Raw genomic sequence first — 19,187 nt, 5'->3', positions numbered from 1 at the left:
CAACCATACAACATACCAGGACAAACAACCGCACATGAACAAACAGTGACAGCAACAGTCTGTTGTCTAATTAGTGAGCATCCATACCCTAATCTAGAACACCGTAGTATTAACCCCCTTAAGAGTACCCAAAAACCGAATTGTGGTGACAGCCACAAACACGCAACCATCCACACACAGAGACCCAGATCACAGCTAAATATCCGATCACTACTGTGGCTGGTGTGTTGGGCCAAGACCAGAGTACAGAACCTTACCATATGACATAGACCACACCGGCACATCAGAAGCCATGCAGCCGGCCACGAGCACAGACAGAAGTGGGTCCAGGACGCAGGGCCCCGGTGGAACCAGGAGAAAAAGGGCAGCAGAAGTGCACAGGGGCCAGGAAAGGCAGCCCCCAGAGCCACCGGGCAGCACGGCGAACCAACAGGCGAGCGGCCCGACGGCGCTGGAACGCACCTCTGACACCACCCCTCCCCACGGAGGCACAGGGAGCAGCCCCATACCCAAGGGAAGCACACAGGGCACCGGCATAGGCCCACCAATAGGGGGAGCCCCAGAACCACACCACCAAGGCCACGGCTCCCGAAGGCGGGAGCGAGCGGCGGCAAGGACGGGGGCAAAGGAGCCACCGCAACCAAATCCAAAGCACAAGGTAGGGACCACCGAGCCATATGAGGGCGGGACCTGGCCCCCAGACAAGAGGTGAGGCCCAACCCTGGGCCCAGGAAGCACACAAGGCCCCCCGATAGCCAGGCCCCCCCAGCGCAGCCAGCAGGGCTCCCCAAACCCCCCCACCCCGGATCCCACACCAAACACCAAAGCCCATGATCAGGAGACCGCCCGAGCGAGAGCAGGGTCCACCCCACAGAGACCACGGCCCCCATCCCCAGCAACCGCCAACCCCCCACTGCCAATGCCTGCGCCCCACCACCACCACCCACCCCCACAATGGGCCCCAGGACCCCGGGCCCCACAGGCCCAGAGCAGGGCCACAGGACCACGGCAGAACCGGCGAGGCAGATCCCCTACCCCAGAGCCCCAGACATCCATAGCCACCCGGGGCCAACCCCACATGCCACACTCACCCTACCTACCAACCCCACCATAGTTGTTATAATTAATCTCCCTTGCTGTGTACGATCCCCTAAGTGAGTAAAGATAAAGTGTTGCATTAAAAGCAGGGCAAGAGACAGCAGGTGGCAGACTGCCGTGGGCAGCTGCGGCACACCGCTATGCCACAGCCTGCCCTGCAAACCCACCACCGCCTAGTGACCCCGATTCTAAATTAGTGAAGGTGTTTACTGAATGTGTAGAAATAAAGTGTGTCCATTAAAATTGCAAAACCCACACTTTAAAGGGACCAGGTGTGGGAGGGCTGGAGGTTTGGACCAAACCCATGCCTAAACGTGAGCCAACATGGCATTATCATGGCGTCATCACGGCACTACGTGGCTTAGTGTGGCTGATGCGAGCCATTCGAGACTCCAATAACAGGTTGGTCTTGGCTCACTAAAGGCTGGTACATGGCACATGTGGGGTGCAGAGAGGCACATAGTGGCACCTTAGTAGCGGATATGTGATAGATGAAAATGTGGGTCATTCTTTGAATAATCGCTAACACACCCATGCGTGGCTCATTATTCATGGCTTATTATTTGGTGGGACCCAGGCTTTAGCCTAAAGATTTCTAGCAAAGAGCCTAAAATATGTTAATTCCTCGTGTGGCTGAAAAAAGTTCCTCTGTGAGTTCAGCACTTTGTGCCACAGGTCCTCCACCACAACTCAGATCAGGTTTTCAGCAGCGGAGGTTGTCCATCAGGTCGGTGAGTTTCAGCCTTGGTGTGGGTGTTCAGGCCGATGGCAGACCAGCTCAGTCCACTACGGGTGTAATCTGTTTGCAAAATCTCTGTGGCGCTGCCTTCGGACCATCCACTCCTCCTCCACAAGCTGCACTTTGTGTAGGAGGTTGCATCACTGCACCTCGTTAACGGCTCATTTACCACAGGCTTCATGCTATTCTGTCTAAATGCGAGGAAATTATCCCATTATCCACAAAGAAAAAATTAAATAATGTTAAAATTACTCTATTTTGCCTCTGTGTGTTGCAGAGATGCCGTGCGACACTGTGTGTGTGCGCGCGCGTGTGCGTGTGTCCACGCACACCGTGCTCCTCCAATATTTGCATGTTCCACCTTTGGAAAAAAAAATTACTGTTTGTATTTGTGTATGTTACTGGTATGTATTTACTTAAAAGTTTAAAAAAAATAGTGTGGAGAGTGAAAGGCTATTTAGTTCAGTGTCACACACTGCAGAGGAAAACAGAAACAGGCTCAACAAAAAGAATCTGCCCTCACATTTTCAAAGCAGGCTTTTAGTTCTCACAGACATAAATAAAGTTATTGATGGTCAGTTTCAGTTCAGTTATTGGTGTTGTATGTTTTGTAGTGCTGAAGTCCTCAGGTTACATTTCAGTGAGATGTCTGTCAGTGTCATTTTTGTTAAGAAACACAATTGTTAAAGGACAATCTGTTGTAGTGAAAAAGTGATGTTACATGATTTAAGTGAAATGTTTGTAAATAAAAACTAAGCAAATGATATTGGTAGCAGTTATAGTCAAAAAGTAAGGAACAACTGATGAATAAAACATGATTTCAAAGTCATCATAAAACTGTAATGGTATCATTAAGTATTCATATCAGTACTCTGTATCAATGAGTACCAAAATGTATGTACTCGTACTTGTACTCAGTCTGAAAAAAAATGATATCGGTGCATCCCTAACTGCATCACACAAGCCAAGTTCTCAAACGTGAGTTTAGGCTACGGCTGCTGACATGGCTTACTTTGATATTACTAACTGTATGAATGTTATAGAATTTACATGCAATGTTGTGATGACCTTCATCACAGGCGTTATTACACTGGGTGGGAAAAGTAAGCTCATTCCTGATGAAGTCAACCACAAACATTATGCCTGCACCATCAAGCCAGTAGCGTGTTATTGAATCACTGCCGTTCAACATGCAGAGAATGTCTCTCCTTCCTCTCTGTCTTTCCACTGTCTTGTCTGTTTAAGACACTCTTAGGCTTCTTAAAAGACATCCTCCCTACTCTTAACAGTTTTTCACCTTCAGAGCTCTCTTAAGGCCTAAGACACTTTGCGAATAACTTTTATCTTACCAAGAGAAAATTCGAAGAAATGTCTTAGAATTCGAGGGCGACCCCGAACAAAAACGAGAGCAGCCGAATGAACAACATACTTTGTGAATACTCGGCTGGTCCTTATTTTGCAAAGTTTAATACTCTGACCCCCTGAATAGGTTCCAATTGCTGAGAAAGCATGCTGTGTAAAATTTTGTTTGTATGAATTAATTTCTAGAGGTAGCTCAAAAGCATTGAAATTTTGCTATTTTCATGCTATATAACACTATACTATCTAAAGCTTGAAAATCACCTGTGGAGGCCACCTTGAATTTCTGAAGTGAACGCCGGGAGGAATCATCAGGACTTTGGAGATGTTGTTTAGGATGGGCTGGGGCACCATTAAGCTTTAGTATAGCAGAAAATAGCAACATTTCAATGCTTTTGAGCTACGTGTAAAATGTATTTATACAAAGAAAATTTTACACAGCATGTTTTTCATCAATTGGAACCTATTCAGGGGGTCAGAGCATTAAATTTCAAAACTTTGCAAAATAAAGACCACCTTAATGAATTCACTGTTTTGCAATTGCAAATCTCACACCATCTTGCGGCCCGTGACTTACCTGCGAGGCTGGTTTCAGCAGAGTTCCGGTTCAGGGCACAAAGTAAACATACCTCGTGAAATCTTGACAACAAGACATCGGGGCACGGCAAAAGTTCATCGCAGGTGCTACCTCTCGTCTAAATAACCCTCTCAACTTGGGAGAACGTGTCATCATCGTAATCGCTTGTGAACTCACTGAATCATCACCATCTATCGCTAGCCATTGTTTACATGGCTTTGAAATGCCGGAACTCTACTAGCACCGCAATTCATTCTGGGAAGCGCAAGGGGCCGCCAGGGAGATTATGGGAAACGTTAAAGCACCGAATACAAACCCAAGTCTCACAGCCATATAGCAAGACAGTCAGCACCAGGAACCTAAGGACTTGGATCTTTGTTCACCTGCAAAGACATCGCCAAACACCTCTGTTCAGTGACTGCATGACTCCACAAGCTCTTCCCAGGCGTCTCTCAGTCTCAAAGGCAGAAGACCCAGAGACATGTATGTCACTGTCGAGATAAGTGAATGTCTCTATAAGTTCAGCTTTTTTGATGCATACACTTCTGATGGCTGAGTCCAGGAAGTCATTAAAAGCCTGAAGTCTTGATCCAGGACAATCTCAAACCCAGACACTAGATTCCTCACTCAGCTTCTCGTGTTGCAATCAGAGTGTCCAGTGATTATGCAAAGATAAGCAGCACACAGAGACCGAGGAGAAAACAACTCCATATTCCTGCATGAATCTTCTTATGTAAATGAGCTATTTATTTGTTGTCAGCAACAACAGAGTGTCTTCTTCCTGATGACATGAGCTGCACCATTCCTGATTCTTACCACACAGAGGCGCTGTTTAATTACAAATCCTGTCTACTGCGGCAGTGCTTTGGTTTACACATTGGATTGGTCTCACTTGGTGTGAAGTTTCCTGGGATCCTCAGGCACGCTTTAGGAAAACCTCCTCAGGAGGTCAGGGGTTATGTGATTACTCCAATGTGTTGTTTTGTGGACACAATAGCTCAGAAAATGATGGCACTTCAGTAAAATTGGGGAAGAACTTAATCAAATGTGATGGGGATGGTGATGGTCTAGTGGTTAAACGTGGGCTGGAGACCAGGCGATCCTCGGGTCAAGTTCACTCCACACCAGAAAATCACTAATGGCCCTTGGGCAAGGTCCTTAATCCCCCAGTTGCTTTTGTCCAGATGCAGTATGCAGTTGAGCACACTGCATGGCAGCATCCTGACGCCGGTGTGTGAATGGGTGACTGCCAACTTGCCAAGCATCATTGTAAAACACTTTGAGCCTCTGATTCAGATGGAAAAATGTTGTATAAATGCAGTCAATTTACAAAATGTGGCTATGTCTACTACTACTACTTATCTAGTACTACCATTATTTATCAATACTCCTAATGATACTGTTCTTCAGAATTTAACATCACAGCTTGAAGACAAAACTCAAGTTCATGTCATTTTTGGGCTTCATACAAGCTTTTGCAAGTTGCAACTAGTTCAAATTTAAGAAGTTTTGATGCTTTGCTTCACATCATTACTCTAAAAGAAAACAGTTAACTGTATTGACGAAATCAAGCATTTCAAGCACATTGTAGTTGCGAAGAACTACATCAACATTATTTTCATTTAATGATTGTTACTGACGAGTGTTACTGTGAGGCATGGAGGGGGGATAAGCTTTTGTGTTGGATAATTACATCAGAGTTGAAGGATCCTACCAGCTGGAGTGGCAACTTTGCTAACAACATAGCAACACAGCCTTGGCACTGCCCTGTTGTAAAGTCACTGCATACTCCAGCCGAGTTTCTGTTTTCCTTCTCAAAAACACCTTGGATCTTGACCGATGCACAGCACAGTCCCGCAATTCAGGATCTGCATACTTCTAGAGGCTGTGTCAGACCCTCAGACACAGCGGAGGCTGGAACAAATTGTTCTGAAATGAGACTGTCTGACCCACAGGGCATTTTGCTATTGCGTCATTATGGTTCCCTGCCCCCAACTCCCCCGCGCCTGGCAACCTTGACAACTTCACATGACATGCGAACTTTGTGGGACTAACCCATAGTTTAGGAATCATTTTGCAGTACTTACTTATACTTTAGGCTCTAGATTGGGTAGTATTTATAAAATAAGCAGATGACATTTTTCAAGGGTGGTAATAATTTAAGCAAAGTTTCTAAAATGAGATGGAATGGCATGTTAGTCCAGCATGTGGTTAGAACATTAGACCTCAACAGTTTTCAGAGGAGGAACTCAATCCTGTCTTTGGCTGATGCTGAGACCATGATTCATGCGCTTGTCTCTTCTAGATTGGACTACTACAATGTTCTATTTTCTGGTTTACCGCAGTCCAGCATTACTCCAGCAAATGCTGCCAGACTTTTGACACGAAACAAAAATGTTTGACCACATTACACCCATTTTGGCATCTCTTCACTGGCTTCCTGTCCCTGTGAGATCAGATTATAAGGTTCTGCTACTAACCTATAAAATTGTTCACGGACTGGCACCTCCCTAACTAGCTGACCTAATTAAACCCTATGTACCGGCCCGGGCTCTCCGTTCTCAGGGTGCAGGAGTACTTTGTGTCCCTAGGGTGAATAAGAAGTATGCGGGTCACAGACCTTTCTCTTATCATGCCCCTGTTCTGTGGAATGATCTCCCTGCCTCAATAAAACAGTCAGATTCTGTAGAAACTTTCAAGTCCAGACTTGAAAGTCCAACTTGATCTAAATTCTGGATCTTTTAGTGAAGCTTAGGGCTAGTGGTTGGCGATTAACTTAGTATTTCTTGTTTTTATTGTTGTTTAATGCTGACAAATTATACTGTATTTGTTGTCTTTCTGATGCCTGATTGTTTTTTTCTCTCTGTGTTTGAGGTGCCGCTCCATCCAGAGATGGGTGTGGTGTCGGTTTCTGTAACCCTCCCATCCTGTGCACTGGCAACATTTCCTGTATATTCATTTTGTGAATTGTTTTGTAAATTGTGTCGATAGCATGGCCCAAGCAGAGGTCTTTGAGTCTTTGAGTCTGGTCTGCTTGAGGTTTCTTCCTCAAATCATCAGAGGGAGTTTTCCTTACCACTGTCGCCTGTGTGCTTGCTCTAGGGATTAATGTTAGACCTTACTTGTGTGAAGCGCTTTGAGGTAACTTTGTTGTGATTTGGCGCTATATAAATGAAAATAAATTGAAATTGAAGTCTATATTTAAGTTATGGCATAAGCAGCCACTGATTGCAGCCACAAAAGCGTGCAGCTGACACAGCCACTGATCAGACCGGGGCAGGTTCATCAATCACCTGTGACGTTGAATAAGTTATGCAGCTGTCACACCGTGACGATTTAGCCAGCGTATGCTGACAGCCCTGTTTCCACCAAGCAGTTCGGGTCAGTATGGTATGGCGCGGGTTGGAACAGTTAAGTCTGGCTTGGCATGTGTTTCCACTTCCAGCAGAATCCTTTTGTCTGGTAGGCGAAGCACACAGACATTGACATGCACATCATCAAAGACACAAAGTGGCTTGCAAAAGTATTTGCCCCTTGGCATTTCATGCATTTTAATTTGTTTATGGCATTTCAAATACAAAATGTAAATCAGGTTTATCAATATAAAAAAAATTCTAAAATTATCTTCCTTAGACTCAAACTGAAAGTAAATCTCTACAACTTGATATAAATTAACCAAAAAATATAAAAGCCAAGATGATGGGTTGCATAATTAATCAGCCCCTTTCAATAATCAGTTTTATTGCCAGTTTTCTTCAGACAAGTCAGGGGATACATGAACATTTCCAAGTCACTGAATATGTCTTGGACTGTATTTACATCAGTTTGGCCTCCACACGGAGGCCAAACTGAGTAATTTAACATTTTTTCAATTTTATGAACTCACCGTTGTTGTATGGCTGGGGGGGCCTGGCTGCCTTTTTGTTTCTGTCTTTTGGTTTTCCTTCCAGGTGGCTTGCATTTGGGACTGAGTGGCTGTGTTGCTGAGGTTATTAGGACCTTACCCTGATCACCTGCGGCTCGTCAGGACTCACAGTTGTGGTGCATCTATATGGATTGGAACATGGTGGCATTTAAGACTGGAGTATACAGTGTGTATTTGCCAGAGACTCGACCTTGTGACCAGACGGGTGAGATCGTCGTCTTGGGAGCCATCTCATCATCAGTGGATGCAGAGAACGTCCAGGGTTTGATGCACGGTCTGTGAAAGAGGAGGGGGTGAGGTCTCACGCTCGTCAGCACACTTCCTGAGGTACGTTAGATTTTGTGACTAACGTTTATACAGTCAGTAAATGTGGTGTCCCTCACACCTTATTATATTGAGCTGTACGTTAGTCATGTATCGGCTTCCACTGCAGTGGAGTTTTGTTAACTGGATGTTCCATGCCTGCAGGTTGGGAAGCTGATTAGTAATTAAGCCAGGAAGTGTTTGCTGTTTATGTACACCTTTGAGTGGTCTCTCTGTGTGTAGAGTGTGGACTCACATAATGGTTCCTTCTTTCACAGACTCGGTTTGTTGCGGCCACCTGGGGGGTGTCGGCGGGGTCCTTGGGTCCGAACGGCTTCTGGCTCCGGACCGTTAGCGCTGCTGGGAGCGCACCGTGTCACCACCACGCCAGACCGCACATTCTTTTGTTGTTTTGTATCACATCACTGTTATGTATTAAATTCAGTTAGCCTTTGTACCGTGCTCTGCTTATTTCATACTGGGTCCTTCAAACGCTGGTCGGTTCTCCGAGCTGCGTCCGACACATAACAGTAGTCTCTGGCCAAACATCATGGACCCAGCGGTAGCAGAGACGGTAACGCGCCGGGAAGGCGGCAGCAGACGTTCAGTAGTTATCCGGATCAGTTGCGGGTGCTCTCCGCCCGGATGGTGCGTGTTTGAGACCCATTGCTGAATACTGATTTGTGCTCTCTTGCAGCCGTGTTCCTGTGTTTGTGCCTTATCCGTGGGTCATGGTGGAGTGTGACTGGCGACGGCTTCGCGTCACGCTCCGACCGGATAAGAGGTTTAAACGGGAGCTGCAAGAGTGTGTCTGTAATGGGTGCACGCGCACGGCGGAGCTCTGTGGCACGGGTCGCTGAGCTTCCTGTGTTACAGTTGTAGCCCCGTTTCCCAGGATAAAGATAACTACTGCGTCTGTTGTATCAGCTCCGGCGTTATTTAGTTGAGCACATTTTGGTTGTGTGTTGCACACAGCTGCGCACGGAGATGCAGCTCGTTTGTTTTCTGTCACCAAAGGGTTTTTTTTCATTTTTAGCACTTTGGCTCCCTCTTTTGGTGACTTAGTCACATTACCGTTAAGCTCTTAAGTTAGAACAGGTGTGTTCGATTTGTTTGAGCTTAACGGTATACGTCACTGATTTGTTTTGTGTTAGTTCATTTCGTGTGGGTGTTTTTTGAGTTGGTTTTTGTGTGGGATTTTTTTTTTTCCACTGTTTGTGTCTGGGGTTGTGACCCTGCAGCCTGTCTAAGAAAAAAAAAAAAAAAAGGACCCAAACAACTGTATGTTGGTCTTAGTCTTTCTTTTTATTTCTTTTTGTTTCACCTCCCCAAGGTTTGATGGGACGGTCCCCTGGGGGGTGATGGGGTGGTACTTGGGTTTTTTTTTTTCTTTTTTTTTTTGTTTTTGTTATGCCCTCTCTTCTCCTCTGACTCCAGCCGGGTGAGCCGTAGTGTCGGCGTTGCTGGAGGGGTGCAGTTTGGTTGTGCTGGGCATTTCCCAGGTAGCCTCTGCACCCGGGGGGGGGGGGGGGGGGGGGGGGGGGGGGTTTGGGGTATTTTCTTTTTCTTTTAATTCTACAGTTAGCCAGGCCCCTGTAGTTGGTGCGGACCAAGGTAGCTTAGCCGCCGTTAGTTCCCCCCTGGCAGATCCCGAGCAGCCGGGAAAGCAGGCTGACTGGGTGACTGTGAGGAGGAAGCGTAGCCCTAAACAGAAGCCCCGTGTACACCGCCAACCCGTTCACATCTCTAACCGTTTTTCCCCACTCGACGACACACCCGCCGAGGATCAAACTCTGGTGATTGGCGACTCTGTTTTGAGAAATGTGAAGTTAGCGACACCAGCAACCATAGTCAATTGTCTTCCGGGGGCCAGAGCAGGCGACATTGAAGGAAATTTGAAACTGCTGGCTAAGGCCAAGCGTAAATTTGGTAAGATTGTAATTCACGTCGGCAGTAATGACACCCGGTTACGCCAATCGGAGGTCACTAAAATTAACATTAAATCGGTGTGTAATTTTGCAAAAACAATGTCGGACTCTGTAGTTTTCTCTGGGCCCCTCCCCAATCGGACCGGGAGTGACATGTTTAGCCGCATGTTCTCCTTGAATTGCTGGCTGTCTGAGTGGTGTCCAAAAAATGAGGTGGGCTTCATAGATAATTGGCAAAGCTTCTGGGGAAAACCTGGTCTTGTTAGGAGAGACGGCATCCATCCCACTTTGGATGGAGCAGCTCTCATTTCTAGAAATCTGGCCAATTTTCTTAAATCCTCCAAACCGTGACTATCCAGGGTTGGGACCAGGAAGCAGAGTTGTAGTCTTACACACCTCTCTGCAGCTTCTCTCCCCCTGCCATCCCCTCATTACCCCATCCCCGTAGAGACGGTGCCTGCTCCCAGACTACCAATAACCAGCAAAAATCTATTTAAGCATAAAAATTCAAAAGAAAAAATAATATAGCACCTTCAACTGCACCACAGACTAAACAGTTAAATGTGGTCTATTAAACATTAGGTCTCTCTCTTCTAAGTCCCTGTTGGTAAATGATATAATAATTGATCAACATATTGATTTATTCTGCCTAACAGAAACCTGGTTACAGCAGGATGAATTTGTTAGTTTAAATGAGTCAACACCCCCGAGTCACACTAACTGTCAGAATGCTCGTAGCACGGGCCGGGGCGGAGGATTAGCAGCAATCTTCCATTCCAGCTTATTAATTAATCAAAAACCCAGACAGAGCTTTAATTCATTTGAAAGCTTGTCTCTTAGTCTTGTCCATCCAAATTGGAAGTCCCAAAAAACAGTTTTATTTGTTATTATCTATCGTCCACCTGGTCGTTACTGTGAGTTTCTCTGTGAATTTTCAGACCTTTTGTCTGACTTAGTGCTTAGCTCAGATAAGATAATTATAGTGGGCGATTTAACATCCACACAGATGCTGAGAATGACAGCCTCAACACTGCATTTAATCTATTATTAGACTCTATTGGCTTTGCTCAAAAGTAAATGAGTCCACCCACCACTTTAATCATATCTTAGATCTTGTTCTGACTTATGGTATGGAAATAGAAGACTTAACAGTATTCCCTGAAAACTCCCTTCTGTCTGATCATTTCTTAATAACATTTACATTTACTCTGATGGACTACCCAGCAGTAGGGAATAAGTTTCATTACACTAGAAGTCTTTCAGAAAGCGCTGTAACTAGGTTTAAGGATATGATTCCTTCTTTATGTTCTCTAATGCCATATAACAACACAGTGCAGAGTAGCTACCTAAACTCTGTAAGGGAGATAGAGTATCTCGTCAATAGTTTTACATCCTCATTAAAGACAACTTTGGATGCTGTAGCTCCTCTGAAAAAGAGAGCTTTAAATCAGAAGTGTCTGACTCCGTGGTATAACTCACAAACTCGTAGCTTAAAGCAGATAACCCGTAAGTTGGAGAGGAAATGGCGTCTCACTAATTTAGAAGATCTTCACTTAGCCTGGAAAAAGAGTCTGTTGCTCTATAAAAAAGCCCTCCGTAAAGCTAGGACATCTTTCTACTCATCACTAATTGAAGAAAATAAGAACAACCCCAGGTTTCTTTTCAGCACTGTAGCCAGGCTGACAAAGAGTCAGAGCTCTATTGAGCTGAGTATTCCATTAACTTTAACTAGTAATGACTTCATGACTTTCTTTGCTAACAAAATTTTAACTATTAGAGAAAAAATTACTCATAACCATCCCAAAGACGTATCGTTATCTTTGGCTGCTTTCAGTGATGCCGGTATTTGGTTAGACTCTTTCTCTCCGATTGTTCTGTCTGAGTTATTTTCATTAGTTACTTCATCCAAACCATCAACATGTTTATTAGACCCCATTCCTACCAGGCTGCTCAAGGAAGCCCTACCATTATTTAATGCTTCGATCTTAAATATGATCAATCTATCTTTGTTAGTTGGCTATGTACCACAGGCTTTTAAGGTGGCAGTAATTAAACCATTACTTAAAAAGCCATCACTTGACCCAGCTATCTTAGCTAATTATAGGCCAATCTCCAACCTTCCTTTTCTCTCAAAAATTCTTGAAAGGGTAGTTGTAAAACAGCTAACTGATCATCTGCAGAGGAATGGTCTATTTGAAGAGTTTCAGTCAGGTTTTAGAATTCATCATAGTACAGAAACAGCATTAGTGAAGGTTACAAATGATCTTCTTATGGCCTCGGACAGTGGACTCATCTCTGTGCTTGTTCTGTTAGACCTCAGTGCTGCTTTTGATACTGTTGACCATAAAATTTTATTACAGAGATTAGAGCATGCCATAGGTATTAAAGGCACTGCGCTGCGGTGGTTTGAATCATATTTGTCTAATAGATTACAATTTGTTCATGTAAATGGGGAATCTTCTTCACAGACTAAAGTTAATTATGGAGTTCCACAAGGTTCTGTGCTAGGACCAATTTTATTCACTTTATATATGCTTCCCTTAGGCAGTATTATTAGACGGTATTGCTTAAATTTCATTGTTACGCAGATGATACCCAGCTTTATCTATCCATGAAGCCAGAGGACACACACCAATTAGCTAAACTGCAGGATTGTCTTACAGACATAAAGACATGGATGACCTCTAATTTCCTGCTTTTAAACTCAGATAAAACTGAAGTTATTGTACTTGGCCCCACAAATCTTAGAAACATGGTGCCCTGACCTCTAGTAATACTGTGAGAAATCTTGGAGTCATTTTTGATCAGGATATGTCATTCAAAGCGCATATTAAACAAATATGTAGGACTGCTTTTTTGCATTTACGCAATATCTCTAAAATTAGAAAGGTCTTGTCTCAGAGTGATGCTGAAAAACTAATTCATGCATTTATTTCCTCTAGGCTGGACTATTGTAATTCATTATTATCAGGTTGTCCTAAAAGTTCCCTAAAAAGCCTTCAGTTAATTCAAAATGCTGCAGCTAGAGTACTGACGGGGACTGGAAGGAGAGAGCATATCTCACCCATATTGGCCTCTCTTCATTGGCTTCCTGTTAATTCTAGAATAGAATTTAAAATTCTTCTTCTTACTTATAAGGTTTTGAATAATCAGGTCCCATCTTATCTTAGGGACCTCGTAGTACCATATCACCCCAATAGAGCGCTTCGCTCTCAGACTGCAGGCTTACTTGTAGTTCCTAGGGTTTGTAAGAGTAGAATGGGAGGCAGAGCCTTCAGCTTTCAGGCTCCTCTCCTGTGGAACCAGCTCCCAATTCAGATCAGGGAGACAGACACCCTCTCTACTTTTAAGATTAGGCTTAAAACTTTCCTTTTTGCTAAAGCTTATAGTTAGGGCTGGATCAGGTGACCCTGAACCATCCCTTAGTTATGCTGCTATAGACGTAGACTGCTGGGGGTTCCCATGATGCACTGTTTCTTTCTCTTTTTGCTCTGTATGCACCACTCTGCATTTAATCATTAGTGATCGATCTCTGCTCCCCTCCACAGCATGTCTTTTTCCTGGTTCTCTCCCTCAGCCCCAACCAGTCCCAGCAGAAGACTGCCCCTCCCTGAGCCTGGTTCTGCTGGAGGTTTCTTCCTGTTAAAAGGGAGTTTTTCCTTCCCACTGTAGCCAAGTGCTTGCTCACAGGGGGTCGTTTTGACCGTTGGGGTTTTACATAATTATTGTATGGCCTTGCCTTACAATATAAAGCGCCTTGGGGCAACTGTTTGTTGTGATTTGGCGCTATATAAAAAAAAATTGATTGATTGATTGATTGATTTCTTCCCTCTCTTCTCCTCTGGCTCCAGCCGGGTGAGCCGCAGTGTCGGCATTGCTGGAGTGGTGCAGTTTGGTTATACTGGGCGTTTCCCGGGTAACCTCTGCACCTGGGGGGGGGGGGGGGGGGGGTTTGATTCCCTGTTCCACCTCCGGCTTCAGCACGCCTTTGGCCATCTGCCATCGGCGTGGCTGAGGTATGGGGCAGTGGGATATACCCGCAGCTAGTGGCTGGTGTAGAAGTCGGAGGAGTGGCGCCGTTTTGTGCCGTTTGCCATAACCGCTGTTCCACTCCTCCCGGTTGGCTTCTGGGGTATAGTCACGGTTGGTGACACTGGACGTGCTTCCAGTTTCCACTGCGCCAAGGGGGTGGGGTTGGGGTTGTTTTGTTTGTATGTTTTTTTTTCTCTCTTCTTGTTTTTCCCCCCAGTTTCCGCCCTCAGGGTTTGACTGTGGTGTCCTCTGGGGGGAAAGGGCTGTGGGTCCATCTAGCCATAGACGGCCGGGGCTGGGTCCGTTGGTCATGAGGGGAGGCGTCTCCTGGGGTTGACGAGTGGTCCTCTGGGAGGCGCTGGGAGTCCCTGTGGGTGACGTTGGATCCCAGAGGGACCTCGGCTGTGGTTATTACTCCTGGAGCTGGCGGGAAGTCCTCTGGGGGGTGTTGGTCCCTACATGTCGTTTGGGGGGGGGGGGGGGGGTGTTTTAGCACTTTTATTTGTAAGCTTAAGTTTGGGGTTTTTCTTTTCTCCTCTTCCCGGGGTTTGATGGGACGGTCCCCTGGGGAGGGGGGGTTGTTTTGGTTGTTTGTGTTTGTCTTTTTTGTTTTATGACTAAAGACCGAACATGGTTGGATAAAGGCTGACCGCACAGGTTTAAGAACTCCTGGCCACACCTGTGCTAAGTGACTGACAGAGGAGAGGACATCAACCATTCAGATGCGGTTTCCAGCCATGGTCCCTGGAGGGGGTGTTTCTCCTGGGCCAGGTTTGTGTGGTCGCCGGCAGGCTTCCCGTGAGGGTGGGGTACTGTTGTATGGCTGGGGGGGCCTGGCTGCCTTTTTGTTTCTGTCTTTTGGTTTTCCTTCCAGGTGGCTTGCATTTGGGACTGAGTGGCTGTGTTGCTGAGGTTATTAGGACCTCACCCTGATCACCTGCGGCTCGTCAGGACTCACAGCTGTGGTGCATCTATATGGATTGGAACATGGTGGCATTTAAGACTGGAGTATACAGTGTGTATTTGCCAGAGACTCGACCTTGTGACCAGACGGGTGAGATCGTCGTCTCGGGAGCCATCTCATCATCAGTGGATGCAGAGAACGTCCAGGGTTTGATGCACGGTCTGTGAAAGAGGAAGGGGTGAGGTCTCACGCTCGTCAGCACACTTCCTGAGGTACGTTAGATTTTGTGACTAACGTTTATACAGTCAGTAAATGTGGTGTCCCTCACACCTTATTATATTGAGCTGTACGTTAGTCATGTATCGGCTTCCACTGCAGTGGAGTTTTGTGAACTGGATGTTCCATGCCTGCAGGTTGGGAAGCTGATTAGTAATTAAGCCAGGAAGTGTTTGCTGTTTATGTACACCTTTGAGTGGTCTCTCTGTGTGTAGAGTGTGGACTCACATAATGGTTCCTTCTTTCACAGACTCGGTTTGTTGCGGCCACCTGGGGGTGTCGGCGGGGTCCTTGGGTCCGAACGGCTTCTGGCTCCAGACCGTTAGCGCTGCTGGGAGCGCACCGTGTCACCACCACGCCAGACCGCACATTCTTTTGTTGTTTTGTATCACATCACTGTTATGTATTAAATTCAGTTAGCCTTTGTACCGTGCTCTGCTTATTTCATACTGGGTCCTTCAAACGCTGGTCGGTTCTCCGAGCTGCGTCCGACACATAACAACCGTATCACAATGTATATCAGCGTGCCTCAACGTGCTCTTGACTTACACAAAATTTACCCATAAGTTATTTGATGTACACCAACATATTTGTGTATTTTTCATATGTCGACATACGGAAATTGGTCAACTGTTCCAAAGTAGCTGCTACTGCTCAATTTAATTTATTTCATTTATATAGCACCAAATCACAACAAAAGCTGCCTTAAGGCGCTTCACACGAATAAGGTCTAACCGTACCAACCCCAAGAGCAAGCACACAGGTGACAGTGGTGAGGGAAAAACTCCCTCTGATGATACTGAGGAAGAAACCCCAAGCAGACCAGACTCAGAGGGGTGACCCACTGCTTAGGCCATTCTAACCATTACAAGATTTTTACAAAGTTTTACCAAACTGAAGAAACAGAAAACCAAATTCAAAGCAAGATCAAAAACAAGGTGAAATTGTTGAGATGACTGTGCAAGCATTTTATGCCGCAGGCAGGGAGTCATCCAGCGCCCTGGGGTGCAGAGCCAGCGTCCCCCTAAAAATCGGTCTGCTTTTTGCATCTGCGCATGCATCATTTCAGATCACAGCAGCCCGTCTGTGATGGAGTCTCTTCACCCAAAGTGATCAAATGGATTAATGGGATTATTAACCATGAGATGATAAAAGTAAAACCTCTTAAAGCATTCTAAAGTCAGTTTTAAGCAGAAACGAGGCCATTTTAAGCAGAAACTCTGCAAAATTCAGTGAAACGATGAACGTGCAGTGAACGCATCAACTAGCAACTCATTTAGCCGCAGCGCTCTGATCTCTTCTGCCGCCTTTTATGATGAAATAATGCTGACTTTATGTGGAAATGATAGTTGTACAAAAGCTTCAGATATCTGTCACTGAGACAGATGATGACTGGAGTGCAGTTTTAAGCAGAAACGAGGTGATAATCCGTGAACCGCGGCTAATGACGTATGCGCAGATGCAAAAGGCGGACCGATTTTTAAGGGGGACCGTTCGGTCAGTGACACCGGCGTTCATCCATCATGCCATCAGTGGGCTTGATGCTGCAGCAATTTATTCCAAACGCAGACTGCAAGTAGAAAATCGGTCAACTGTTCCAAAATTCCCATTGAAGCCCAGTCCATAATCCACTCTAGTAAGCCATGCCCATGTGAAAACACTATTTCTCTGCCAGATCTATTTCATCATCTTGATATGAGCCAAAGTGTATCGACAGACAGAGAATCATGGGATCCTGACCACTCAATTTTGATTGTGAATGTTTGTTTTTGATTGCTAAATTGTCTCCTTAAACTTTGATCCTGATCCCTCATTTATGATCCTGAACATTGAGCTTTGAGCCTACTTGTGTGGATTCCCTGAAGGGCTTTTTTAAAATCGCCATGTCTGTCTGATTGTTTTGCTTTAATCTTCTAATTAGCATCAAACAAAACTGGACCACAGGATGGATCCTGACCTTTGATCCTGATTGCTAAACAAGTCAGCAATCCTGACTACCATTTGAAAGGTATTTGGGTCAAAAATCAAGCCTCAAAGAGCAAAGGTAGGATTGATTAGGATATGAATCAGAACCAAAGCTCAAAGATCCAGATCTTTATTCACACCAAAAAAAAAAATGAACGCCTGCATTTCCATGTTTTTTTAATCCATTCATGCACACAGAGAGAGAGAGAGAGAGAGAGAGAGAGAGAGAGAGAGAGAGAGAGCATGATCAAATTAAAATTTACATAGACAAAGAAAGAAATATCAAGGGTCTCTTCTACATGTTTTTTGGGTGTATGGATGGATGACAAATTGTGTTGGAAAGAACATATTGAACGTTTGTAAAAAAAAAAAAAATAAGTCAGTAGGAATCAAAAGCAAAATAAGATATTTAGTACATTACAAATGTCTTTTAACATTATAATACAGTTTAGTTTATCCTTATTTAACTTATTGCAATATTGTATGGAGAAGCACCTTTGCAGCTTACATAAACAAAATTTTTCTTTTACTGAAAAATTTGTTCGAATACCTACTTTTTCGAAACCTAGCGCTCAAAGTGCACCTTTGTTTTTTAAATTGCAGCTCTTAAATATCTATCATATAAATATTTTCCTGACCTGTATATTTGTCTTCAGAGCTCTTCATGATATTAGTTGGCCTGTTTTTATTAAATATTATTTTGTGCATAACCATCAAATTTATAATTATCCGACAAGGCAGACTTCATATTTGCATTTATTTTTGCATAGAACGACTTATCAGCGTCACATTAGATATCATGGTGTTAAATCTTGGAATAAAACAGTACATCTTCTAAATCCACCCATCACCTTATAGAGATATAAAAGTGGATTAAAAGCAGAGCTCCTGTATGAGTATTTATAATGTTAATATATTACCTGGTTTTAACTGATTCAAACATTTTATACTTTATGAATTGATACAATTCTTTTGTTCATCGTTGTGATATTTTGTTGGGGGGGTTTTTTGGGGGGGGAGTGGGTCTTTGATAAGCCTCTTTGGCTTCTACCTCTCCCCTGCACAGTATGTTCATATTGTATTTCTCTTTCTTTTTATTATTATAATTTTATGTTGGAACATACCATTCAATGAGGCGTTGAATGGTACGAGGGCTGTCAATAAAGTAACGGTCCTTTTTATTTTTTTCAAGAACTATATGGATTTCATTCAAATGTTTTTACGTCAGACATGCTTGAACCCTCGTGCGCATGCGTGAGTTTTTCCACGCCTGTCGGTGACGTCATTCGCCTGTGAGCACTCCTTGTGGGAGGAGTCGTCCAGCCCTTTGTCGGAATTCCTTTGTCTGAGAAGTTGCTGAGAGACTGGCGCTTTGTTTGATCAAAATTTTTTCTAAACCTGTGAGACACATCGAAGTGGACACGGTTCGAAAAATTAAGCTGGTTTTCAGTGAAAATTTTAACGGCTGATGAGAGATTTTGAGGTGATTCTGTCGCTTTAAGGACTTCCCACGGTGCGAGATGTCGCTCAGCGCTCTCAGCCACCGTCGTCAGCCTGTTCAAGCTGAAAACCTCCACATTTCAGGTTCTATTGATCCAGGACATCGTGAGAGAACAGAGAAGTTTCAGAAGAAGTCGGTTTCAGCATTTTATCCGGATATTCCACTGTTAAAGGAGATTTTTTTAATGAAAGACATGCGGACGGGTCCGCGCGTCGGGACGCAGCCGCCGCGACGCTCCGCCACAGGAAAAACACCTCTGTTGAAAGCCTTAAGGACAAGTTGGAACATGTCCTGCCTGTTAAACAATTTCTCATATACTCACTCCACTGAAAGCCATCAAAAGCCGCCTGGATTTTACAAATGGTTATCAACACGGAGGTGTTTTTCCTGTGCCGCCGCAGTGCGTGGGCTGCGTCCCGACGCGCGGATCCGTCCGCACGTCTTTCATTAAAAAAATCTCCTTTAACAGTGGAATATCTGGATAAAATGCTGAAACCGACTTCTTCTGAAACTTCTCTGTTCTCTCACGACGTCCTGGATCAATAGAGCCTGAAATGTGGAGGTTTTCGGCTTGAACAGG

Source organism: Thalassophryne amazonica, chromosome 3 (assembly GCF_902500255.1).
Source record: "Thalassophryne amazonica chromosome 3, fThaAma1.1, whole genome shotgun sequence".
Classification (NCBI taxonomy): domain Eukaryota; kingdom Metazoa; phylum Chordata; class Actinopteri; order Batrachoidiformes; family Batrachoididae; genus Thalassophryne; species Thalassophryne amazonica.
Note: the sequence above shows the minus strand (reverse complement) of the source record.